A 12,719-nucleotide genomic window follows, 5' to 3' on the forward strand; every position below is an offset into this window, starting at 1 on the left:
TAAGGACACAGGCGCTGAAGTCAAACAGCTCAAGTTTCAACCCCGGCCCTGATCCCAACCAGCCGTGTGACCCTGGGTGAGAGTAGCCTCATTGTTCCTCATTCCCCTGCCCCCGAAAGGGAACAGTTAGAGTACCTCTCGTGGCAGGGTAAGATGAAATAGAAGAGTCCAGATAAAGTACTGAGCAGAGTGCCAAGCTCATGTTAAACACCTGAAAGGTGACTGTTATTATTATTGCAATTAGCTGCGTGACCCTTCAGCTCTCTAAATTCAGCTCTTTGGGGTAAAATGGGGTTCATAAATACCAACCTAAAGAGTAGCTCTGAGCACTTGCATAAATTCTATTTTAATGGGAAAGATTGTGGACTGAACATACGCACACAAGCCCTTCCCTGCAGCCAGCCACCACAATGCCCCCTGTCTCCAGGGCCACACTGAAGGGGAAGGAAATTTAAGTTTGGTCTCAGTCCTCAGGTGCCAGCGGCCTGTCTTCTTCCTGCCAGTCATCTGTCCAGGACTCTCACCTGTGCAGCTCACTCCCCTCACAGCCCCTTCCCTTCCTTGACTCCCAGCAAAACTGGTCTTTTCTTAGTTCTCTTTCTCTACTGTGGGAGATGGGGGGCGGTTGCTGAGATTGTACACCTGGGATAAGTACGTAACTGAATAAACACGAATTCAGGGGTACCACACTGTGGCCCGTGGGCTGGGGACCTGTTTTATAAGTAAAGCTTGTTTGGAACAACTATTGTCTAAGGCTGCTTTTGTAGCACAACAGAAAAGCTGGATCATTGGGACAGAGACCATTAGGCAAGGCCAGAAGTATTTACTCTCTGGTTCTTTACAGAAAAAGTTTGCCAACCCTGCTTTACTCTGTTGTTCCCTATATATAATGCATATTTTTATATGCACATAGTATAAACTATATGTGTGTGTGTGTGTATATATAAAACACATTCCATCAGGGTACTCCCTCCCTGCCAGGCATTAAAGCAAACACTAGATAAAAAAAGAATTCTGCCCCTCAGGGAAGTCCTGAGAAGAAAATAGACACCTAAACAAACAATTACAGGCAGACTTAGCTCCCGTTTGGAAGCTGGGGTATTGTAAATTAATGAATGATTGAATTGTAATGTCGTATGACAAATGCAGGAATTGAAGTGCAAGTAAAACCCTGACTTTAATCTGCGAGTGGGGTCCAAAAAATCCTGTCATGTAAAATGTGGGCCTGTGAGATTGCAAAATTAACCAAATGACCAGAACAAGCCTGTGTAGTTAATGGGCTGGGAGTTCCAGGATTCTGGGAGCTGGTTGCCAATGACATTATACCTGAATTTACATTCTATCAGGATGTCTTCTCCTGGGGTTTTCCAGTTTACACAAGATGCTAAGGGTATCAAGGAGGGCTTCACAGAGGAAGTGGTGCAGGGGGAAAGATTGGGGGAGCAGGAGGTGAGGCAGAAAATGTCAGCAGGGGTCGGATCATAGAAAGATGGGGCTGCATGAACCTAAGACTGGACTAATCCTGACAGCAATAGGAGGGTTCTCATGGTTTTCTTTTTCTTCCCTTTTATTTACTGTGGTTGATCTTTCAAGTCATTATTTAGTCTTACATTCATCATGCAAAAGACCAGAGGTCTTTTGCCCATGCACCTTGGTGGCAGGGAACCTGCTTTGGCACGTGTGCTCCGGAGGGTGGAACAGGGCAGGACCGTGGGGGATTTGCCATTGTAGAAGGCTCAGTCCAGCGTCAGTGCAGACAATGCACTGGAGGGCGCAGGGCCAGCGGCAGGGAGATCAGAGTTGGGTGCAGAGGTCCAGGAGAGAGATGATGAGGATCCTCAAATGAGAAGGAAGGAGAGGGAAAGAGTGACTTACGGAGGACAGCAGCATCCCAGGGAGAAGCCAGGCTTGCTGCTCCCAGAAGTCAAAGCCCAGTAACAAGAAAGTCACTGGAAATTGAACAGTTCACAGCTCAGAGAGATAACCCAACCGGGCTAATGGAATAACCTACGTGAATAGGTTACCGTGAGTGGTTCTCAGTTTCACTTCTGCCTACAGTCACCCAGAGGAGCTTAGGCTCTCCCTCTGAAATTCTGATTCAATAGGTTTGGGGACAGGTCTAGGCATTGGTGTTTTTATAAAACTCCCCACGTGACCCTGATGCTGAAGGTTGCAGAATTGCAAACGTGAGCCAAGAGAACAGGCTCACAGTGGAGAGCTTATGCCAGATGCTGGGCAGGAGGAGGCTTGGCAGGACAGGGCCCTGTGGACTCGTGGACCCCTGCCTTTGTCTGATTGACAGGTAGCAGGAAATGTACAGGACCAGGCTAAGGGTTGACTTGTCTGGTTGTCACCCCAAGTCATCCCCACAAGGAGAATGAGTGTGAGTCCCCTGTGAGGGTGTTTCAAGGTACACTAGTGACCGTGGACTCTATGTGGAACGGTCAGTGCAAGCATGGCCTAACGCAGGTGGAAAGTACATGGGCTCGGTAGCCAGGAAGTGCTGTGGACACCCAGCTCTACCCCCAGTGAGCTATGGGGCCTTGGGTAATGCTCCAACCCCTCCGGCAATCACACTCATGTCAACGAGAGATAATAGCCCCTCTCTCAATGGGTTATTGGGAGGATTAAGTAAAATCATTAAGTCACACAATAAACTCTTATCAAGGTATTATTATACATCAGGCACTGTTCTAGAAACTGGGACACAGAAGGGAACAAAATAGATTTTAAAAAAATGTCTGTCTTCATGGAGCTTATATTGTAGCAGAGTGGGACAAACAATAAACAAATGAATGCATCCACTATATACTATGTCAGATGTAGATGTGAGAGGAAGTGGAGACAACAAGTATAGACAATTCTTTGGGGTGGAAATATATGCAAAGCACTTGACAATGGGGATGACACATAGTAAGTGTGCAATAAATTATGTTTACAAGGCCAAACAGCTAAAAGCAAGGGAGTTTTAAGGATTAACTAAGATAATGTGTGATGCAGAAGTGCCTAGCACAGCGTAGGTACTCAAAAGATAATGGATCTTATTCTTCCCTCCCTTGTCCATGCCCACTACCCCTCAAGTCACACACACACCCATACACACACACGCCATCTCCCCTTTCCATGTTGAGGGCTGTGGAAGAAGAAATCTTTCTTCCTGCATCCTTTCTCCCAGCCACCCTGCCACTTTGTATCAACCGTATGACCGTGGACATGAAACAAGTTACTTGATGGAAGATAAGAAATCAAAACACATGGAGGGTGCTTGTCCAGAGAGCATTAAACGACTCTTCATTATAATATGGGAACTAAAGTCTCACATTAAAAATAAAAGAAGGTATTATGTAGCTTTTGCTGCACTCCAGCCACAAAGGAGATTCATTGTCATACAGTCACTGAGAATATCTTGTTGAGTGGCAAGAGCCGGGCTTTGTAGAAGGGACAAAATTCCCCACAGCTGATCTACAATGGAATTGTTCAATGTCACGCACAGCTTTAATAATATCGTTCTGGGCTGCCTTGGATGTAAATATCCCACTCTTCATTTTGTAAGAAATCAAAGGGAAGTTTTCCAGGCGGGAGAGCATGAACGGTTATAAGGTCTGTGCCAAAAAAACACATGGGCAGAATCCAGAAATCAAAGAACGCTGTGCCTTAGAAAGCCTGGCCTTTGAGGCTTATCTCTGATCTCTGTCTGTCCAGAAAGCTGTGCATCAGACACAATACAAAAGACCAAACTTTATGTTGCCCTTGACACTCTTAAAAAGTACAAGATTGGCAAATCAGGCTGGAGAAGACAGACAATTAAATCTGGACAATCAGGTAATCACCCTTCATTTTGTCTCAGTGTCTAGAATAATGAAGGGAGGAAGGGAACTCTTGGTCATTAAGCACCCACTATGTCCTGGGCACTGTCTCTGTCAGTATTGTATTCCAGAATTAAGAGTGCTGAATGATGGAGCCAGAAAGACCTAGATTCAGAACCTAGCTCTGCCATTTTCTAGCTCTGGGGTCTTAGGGAAGTTGCTTAAGCTCTCTGTGCCTCCGTTTTTTTCATCTGTAAAATGAGGATAATAGTTGTCACACATGATTGCTTTGAGGATTAAGTAAAATAAATTTGTAGCCCAGGGCCCAAAACATACGAGGAACTCAGTGGTGGGTATTATAAATCTAGCTTTATTTAATCTGTACAACGGTCCTGTTATGAGTTGAATTCTGTCCCAAAAAGATACGTTGAAGACCCAACCCCAGTACTTGCGGATATGACCTTATTTGGAGATAGGGCCTTTGCAAATGATGAAGTTAAGATGAGGCCATTAGAGTGTGTCCTAATCCAATATGATTGGTGTCCTTATAAAAAGGTGAAATTTGGACATAGAGACACAGAGGGAGAATGCCAGGTGAAGGTGAAGGATTGGATGGATGCATAGACAAGCCAAGGAACGTCAAAGATTGCTAAAAAAAAAACTACCAGAGGCTAGGAAGGGACAAGGAAGGTTTCTCCTACAAGTTTCAGAGGGATCACGACCCTGTCGACACCTTGATTTTAGACTTCCAGCCTCCACAGCTGTGAGACAATAAACAGCTGTTGTTTTAAACCACCTGGTCTGTGGTGCTTCGTTACAGCAGCCCCAGGAAACTAACGCAATTCACCCTCTAACCCCATAGGAAGAAAAAGAAAGTATCCTCATTTCTAGATGAAGAACTGAAGTCCAGAGAGGTAACGTTTATGGCTCAAGATCATTCAGCCAGAGGTGGACGAGCTGAGATTTGAATCCAGGCCTCTCTGAGCCCAACGTCTGCCCTCTCTCTGTTCCCTGAGTGACCTTTCGGGAGCAAAGATAAAAAAGGAGGTGGGGTTGGAACTGAGACTCATCACACCCAAGTCCCAGTGGAGGTGCCAGGTCAGAGTGATCTGATTATGAGCGCTCATTAAGTAAAAAGCAGTGAGCGTTAGAGTGACTTTTGAAAAAGAATCGGGTTTTATTTATAGTGACGTTCCAATCATTAATTTCAAAGGAAGAAAGTCCAAAGCAGAAACAGGTTCATTAAAAATGTGACATTAGTAATTTAATTAAATTGGGTCTTGGCGTCTCGTTGTGGAAAATGAACCGTTAGTTCTACACCAGTTCTCAGCCCATTTCCCAGGTTGGCTCCCTCCCCTCACCTTAGCTTGCTTTCTTCTCCAAATGTTTACCTGACCTGCCCCTCCCACCCCCAACACTCACAAACACATCGCAGTTCCTGCCTCCACTGTGGCCAGTAGTGCGGGATCGTGGGGAATGCCAAGGAAGACAGCACTGTGGGATCATGGGAAATGCCAAGGAAGCCAGCAGCACGGGATCGTGGGGAATGCCAAGGAAGCCAGCACTGTGGGATTGTGGGGAATGCCAAGGGAGCCAACAGAGCGGGATCATGGGAAATGCCAAGGAAGCCAGCACTGTGGGATCATGGGAAATGCCAAGGAAGCCAACAGAGCGGGATCGTGGGAAATGCCAAGGAAGCCAGCACTGTGGGATCATGGGAAATGCCAAGGAAGCCAACAGAGCGGGATCGTGGGAAATGCCAAGGAAGCCAGCACTGTGGGATCATGGGAAATGCCAAGGTAGCCAGCAGCATGGGACCATGGGAAATGCCAAGGAAGCCAGCACTGTGGGATCATGGGAAATGCCAAGGTAGCCAGCAGCCCAAGGACTATTCTAAGCTAGGCTAATAGGGTGACGGAAGTCAATCCTTTCATCTGGGTTATCTCACTTGTCAGAGGTAGAGAACGGGCCTGGAGGAGCTCTTCAGCCCTTAAGATAGCTCTTCCACAAAAACATAAGGGCAGGGGCCCTTCTTGTCTAGTTCATTGCTGTACTACCAGAGTGCAGTAGGCCCACAATATATTTTCGTTGTATGAAGGAATTAATGCATCAGTGGGTAACCCTTCCAAATGACTAATCGATGAACACCCAAATATGTCCCTACAAGTGTCACACACAGTGTCAGGCTCCCAGGATACACCCAAGGACTGCATGGCCCTACAGTACAGTGGAAGGATAACACCTGCCATTTTTGAGCACCTACTCTGTGCTGGGCACTGTGCCAGCCATGCATCAGTTATTATCAGTAACCTCATCGACCACTAGATATTACTGCCCTCCTTTCTCAGTTGAGGAAACTGAGGCTCAGAGAGCTCACATGACTCAGGGCCACAGAGTAAGACAGTGACAGCACCTGGCTTCAGACCAGATCAAGCTAGTACCAAAGTCCGCCCTTTCCCTCTACAACAAGCTGTGTCCTCCTGGGAGGAGAGGAGAAGTGGGAGAGAAAGCCTTCTTTCTGAGGGCTCTGAGATCAGCAAGGCTGGCAAAGAGGGTCCTGAAAGACAGAAATATGGGCTGGAAGAGGGTACTGCAAGGGCCTGGGAAGCTCTCTAGAATCCAGGCTGGCCGTCTCCACGTCTTCATCTTTATTCCTCATCACTGCCACCCCTACCCTCTTATTCCAGGCTCTCTGATCTCTTAGGTTATCTCTGGCCTCAGGGCCTTTGCACATGATATTTCCTCTGCCTGGAACACACTTTGACCTAGCTAATTCTTACTAATCTCTCAGGGTTCAGCATAGACATCACCTCTTCCAAGAAGCCGGCCCTGACTACCCCCTGACTGGGTTTGTTCCCCTGCCTGGTTCCTATCTCATCGTAACACTTAACGTACCTTTAATCGTATGCATCTCCCAATGGACTGGGAACTTAGATTCACTTGTGTGGTATTCACTGTATCCAGGCTTTACATACCTCCACTCACATAATGCTCACAGTGACCCCAGAGGAAGGTACTCTTGCGAACCGCCTCTTACAAAGGAGGAAACTGAGGCACAGAGAGGTTAAGAGACTAGCTCAAGTTCCCACAGGTAGTTATCCATCAGGCTGTGATGCGAACCCAAGCACTGAGACTCTCGGGTCTGTACTTTCCACCACCCTGCTCTGTGGCCTCTCAGGGTTGGCCTCAATAAACCATCGCCAGATGAATTAATGGAGAGGTACTTGGATGGCAATCTGGACACGGCTGTGACCACTTGTCCTTGCCTTACGGGGAGGTGTGAAATGGTAGGAGGTGGGACCTTCTGGGCACAGGCAGTTCCAACTCTAGGAAAAAAGGCAGAGGGTAGGGGAGCTGAGTCAGGTTGAACAAGTGACTCGGGCACAGAGGAGCTGCGCCCTCCCTTTCTCCCTCCTGACTGGCGGGTCATGATGCTCACGCACCCTCACCAAGACTGTTTCCTCTGGATAATGAGTACACACCGGCAGCTGGCGTTATTGCTCTGGCTCAGGTGGAACACTGTACATCTTATCCTCCGGCTCCCTATTTTCCCCTTGAAACGGGTCAGTCTGATCAGAACTCAGGTTCTTGTCTCCCTACCTCACTGCTTACTCCGGCGCTAATGACCCCTTCAACTCCCCCAAACCTGCTGGCTGCTGGGGCAGATCATTAAAGAAAGGACATCGGGTTTAATGAGCACCTACTCCGTGCCACTGTCTGTGTCCCTTCCATGGTGTTTATTGGGAAGGACTGTGGAGTCTGAGATCAGAGCAACCAAACCCAGGAGATTAAAGTGATTTCCCTGGGGCATCTTGAGTGATGGGATGGACGTGTTACTGAACCAGGTTCGTTTTAGCCAAAGCTCTGAGACGCCAGGGTTTGCAGCAAAGAGAGTGTTTATTCACAAAGCAGCCAAGCGAGGAGATGGGAGAACAAGTCTCAAATCGGCCTTCCCAAAGGCAAGGGGCTTAGGGTATTTGTGGGATAGAGACTAAAGAAGCAGTGTGGTCTGAGGCGTGGGGAGCTTGGGAAGCATGGGGAAAGGTGATTGGAAAAAGGTGCAGAATCATCGGTCTGCTCAGGCGTAACTAAGCTACAGGCCTCCATTTTGGGGGTGCTTAGCACCATCTGAGGGTGGAGTTTTGGGCCCTCTGACATCAAAAGTCAACAAGCAGACACTTGCGCATGTCCAGTTAGAGCTAGTCTTAACTGGCTTAATTTGAACTAGACACAAGTTCCTGGAAAACAATTCAGGCAAACATCTTACTGTTCAGGCTCTTGGAGGACATGCAAGTCTTTTGTAGCAACAGTTAAAACGACCTTGATTGGTGAAGGCAGGATACAGGTGAAATGGATTTAACTGATGCTTACCCACAGTTCAGACATACTTCACATCCAGGGCTGCACATGAGAAAAGGCAGGAAACCTGGATGTCCAGGTATAAGTTGCGTGTGTGGCTCCTCCTGAACGTGTGAGCCCTGCGAGTACTCAGGTGCCGGGCAGCCTTCAGGGTCAGCCCTCTCCTACGAAGGAAAAGGAGGTCCGGGGAGGAGGGTCACCCAGAGAGATGCTGCTCAGAGGCCAGGTGTCAGGGCCGGAGACCTGCTCACGGGCTGCGTGTCTCTCCTTTTGCTCACAGCTCTCCCCAGCCACACGTGTGGGAACCCCGGGCGGCTGCCCAACGGCGTCCAGCAGGGCTCAACCTTCAACCTCGGCGACAAGGTCCGCTACAGCTGCAACCCCGGCTTCTTCCTGGAGGGCCACGCCGTGCTTACTTGCCACACTGGCTCTGAGAACAGTGCCACGTGGGACTTCCCGCTGCCCTCCTGCAGAGGTAGGTGGCCAGGGAGGGCCTGAGGGGTGGGCAGCACCTTGGAGGGATGCTGCAGCTTCCAGTGGGACCCAGTCTCCATCCACTCCAGCAGGAGGTGGGGTACCCATTATGGGGAGCCCATGTCTGGGGGCCACCAAGGGTCCTCCGGGTCCCCAGGTATTCTAGGGGCTTTTAGGCCTCCCTGGACCTCGTAGTCCTCAGGTGTGCACTCCCCCAACCTGCTTCCCCTGCATCAACAAATTTATTTTTAGTCTGTCTGCCCTTCCCTCCTGCCCTCCTATCTCGGAAGATACATCATTTCTCTTCCTGTTACCGATGTGTCTCCTGTGCACGGCTGTCTCCCAGCTGTTTTCCTATTGATCTCACCCCGGCAGTTCTTCTCTCTTTTCTATAATTCAACCTCTCTCCCTATATAATGGTGTCCTCCTCCCAGTCTTCAAATATGCTCAAAACCTCTTTACCCCAGCACTGCCCCCCAGAAAAACCCAACTTCCTTCAGTGCTGCATCGGTCTCAGCCTCCCAGCTAGGGTAACCAACTTATCCTGGTTTCCCTGGCACCTTCCCATTTCTTAGCTCCAAAAGTCCCACATCCTGGAAACCCCCTCAGTCCCAGGCAAACCGAGACAGTTGGTCACCCCCTTCCCAGCCTATTTCTTATTGCCCCTGTATAGTAATCAAGCTTATTTCAAAAATAATTTCCCATGCCTCTTATCTGATGATAAAAATAGCACATGACCATTTTAAGTGAGCTTAGAAAATACAGAAGAGAATAAAGAAACAAAATTTACCCATTTTAACCACGATTTTCATATATTCCCTTCCCACCTTCTTCCTCTTTTTTTTAAATTGAAGTATAATTGATTTACAATGCTGTGTTAGTTTCAGGTGTACAGCAGTGTGATACAGATATACATATATATCTATTCTTTTTCAGATGATTTTCCATTATAGGTTATTACAAGATATTGAATATAGGTCTCTGTGCTGTACAGTAGGACCTTGTTATTTATCTATTTTATATACAATAGTATATAAAATATACTATTGTATATAAAATAGTATATTTTAAAATATACTATTTTATTTATAATAGTATATATATCTGTTAATCCCAAGCTCCTAATTTATCCTCCCCCTGCCCCTGGCTTCCCCTTTGGTAAGCATAAATTTGTTTTCTTTGTCTGTGAATCTGTTTCTGTTTTGTAAATAAGTTCATTTACGTCATTTTTTTTAAGATTCTATGTGTAAATGATGTATGGTATTTGTCTTCTCTGACTTACTTCACTTAGTGTGATAATCTTTAGGTCCATTCATGTTGCTGCAAATGGCATTATTTCATTCTTTTTGATGGCTCAGTAATATTCCATCGTGTGTGTGTGTGTGTGTGTGTGTGTGTGTGTGTAATATCTTCTTTATCCGTTCATTTGTTGATGCACATTTAGGTTGCTTCCATGTCTTGCCTATGGTAAATACTGCTGTTATGAACACTGGGTGCATGTATCTTTTCGAGTTAGAGTTTTCCTCTTTTCTGGATATATGCCCAGGAGCAGGATTGCTGGATCATATGGCAACTCTATTTTTAGTTTTTTAAGGAACCTCCATACTGTTCTCCATAGTGGCTGCACCAATGTACATTCCCGCCAACAGTGCAGGAGGGTTCCCTTATCTCCACATTTCCCTCCTCTCCAGCATTTATTATTTGTAGACTTTTTGCTAATGGCCATTCTGATTGGTGTGAGGTGGTACCTCATTGTACTTTTGATTAGCAATTCTCTAATAATTAGTGATGTTGAGCATCTTTTCCTGTGCCTGTTGGCCATCTGTGTGTCTTCTTTGGAAAATGCCTATTTAGGTCTTCTGCCCATTTTTTGATTGGGTTGTGTTTTTGATATTGAGCTGCTTGTATATTTTGGAATTTAAGCCCTTGTTGGTCACATTGTTTGCAAATATTTTCTCCCATTCTGTAGGTTGTCTTTTCATTTTTTTGGTGGTTTCCTATAAGTTTGATTAGGTCCCATTTGTTTACTTTTGCTTTTATTTCTTTTGTCTTGGTAGACTGAGTGAAGAAAACATTGGTACAATTTATATCTGAGAATGTTTGCCTATGTTCTCTTCTAGGAGTTTTACAGTGTCATGTCTTCTATTTAAGTCTTTAAGCCATTTTGAGTTTATTTTTGTGTGTGGTGTGAAGGAGTGTTCTAACTTCATTGATTTACATGTGGCTGTTCAGCTTTCCCAGCACCATTTGCTGAAGAGACTGTTCTCCATTGTATGTTCCTGCCTCCTTTGTTGAAGATTAATTGACAGTAGGCATGTGGGTTTATTTCTGGTGTCTCTATTCTGTTCCATTGATCCATACGTCTGTTTTTGTGTGCAATACCATACTGTTTTGATTATTATAGCTTTATAGTATTGTCTGAAGTCTGGGAGGGTTATGCCTCCAGCTTTGTCTAATACATATTGCATACATGCATATATTGTGAATATATATATGATTGAGATTATAATACATGTAGATATTTTTAACCACCTTATACAAACTGTGACATCATGAGAAGGGTTTCCTCATGACACCAACAATGCCCAGCATCTTGAAAGCTCCACCCAGCCTTGTCTATCCTCATCTCCCACTTACTCCCCTGCAAACTGGCCTTTGGCGCAAATATTTTGCATCACGTTGCCAAGTCAAACGGGAATTGTTTTGGCCCTTATATTCCTTGATGTCTCAACAGGCTTTTGTATTCTTGACCACTCTTTCCTTCTTGAAACCCTCATCTTGAAACCCCATGGATCTCTGAACACCCAGGTATAAGTCTAGGAGGATTGTTTCAAGGAGTTGAGAAGTGATTGGAACAAGTAGCTCTCCTTGGGTTCAAGTTTAGAGGAAGGTTTTCTGTAATTACTATCAGAAGGCTAGCTCGAGGAGAAGCAGCTCCCTCCTTCCACCATATGCTCACACCCATTTTCCTGTCTACACGAGCAATGGAAAATACTTGGCACATAGATCCCTTTCTCTTCTACCATTCCCATGGGAGGCATAATTAATTGATCATAACACCCTTCCTGCTTGAGTCTGGAGGCAACTGAATTCTTTTCAAACAGGCAAGCCACAAGCAATCAATCTGAGTTGCTGCTTGACTCTGTGTTTGTTTAGCCCTCCTCAGCCAATAGAATTGGCCTCAGCCTTGGTTGGTCCTTTTTGATGGAGCCTGGGGAAACTAGTCTCGTTTCTCGCCTTCCTAAGTCCCCTCCTCTCAGGCCCCCTTTCTAACATGGGATAACTTGGGACACGCCTCTCTTCATGTGATTGATACCGGGAATGTCCAAACCAATCACATGAGACCTTGGCCCCTACACACAAGTGTGTGGCCCTGAGTGGCCTAACTGTGGTCTGAATCTGCTGTTTCCACTCTTCCTGATAGCACCTCTACCCACTCCCTACCCAGAGGATGTCACGGTTTAACACACTGATCTTCCAAGGAGAGGCATCAGAGTTGTAACATGGTAACAGAATGTGAAACATGATAGTAAATGAAATTAAGTATTTAAGCTGTGAAACGGAAAACACAATTCTCGTTCTTTTTACAGAACTATAAATATCATATTTTTTAATCAATATGGAAACTAAAGACAAATGTAGCCCATATATCAGAGGCAGAGGGACTGTCACTCTGTCCTCTGAAGTACAATTCACATCCATATCCCATCTTAATGAGGTGGAAATCTACAATCCCTCCAAGTATTTTCAGGAATCTTTGTCAGCTCTGGCTTCCTTTGAACCTTGAACTCACTGCCATGCCTCACCCATCTTGGTTCTGCTCTGCCAACCTAAGTTGAAAACTTGGCCCATTTTTCCTGACCCCCGCCCCAAACAAAAACAAAACCATTAACAAAGGTGTTTGCATGCAGCACAGCCTTTATTGGAGGTTTGTGGCAATGCAGGGACTTCACACCTCAACAATGCAAGTGGCTTGAAATGAAAATTGGAGCAGTCAGGAACCCCAGAGCCTTTCGGCCCCTCCCCCTGGAAGCTTCTCCCTGGCTTCTGTCTTGGCAAGCCCCGGCTTCCCTGTGATGT

The sequence above is a fragment of the Delphinapterus leucas genome, chromosome 1 (assembly GCF_059928025.1).
Source record: "Delphinapterus leucas isolate spDelLeu-1000000601 "Yukka" chromosome 1, BTC_Dleu_Yukka2, whole genome shotgun sequence".
In the NCBI taxonomy this organism is placed as follows: domain Eukaryota; kingdom Metazoa; phylum Chordata; class Mammalia; order Artiodactyla; family Monodontidae; genus Delphinapterus; species Delphinapterus leucas.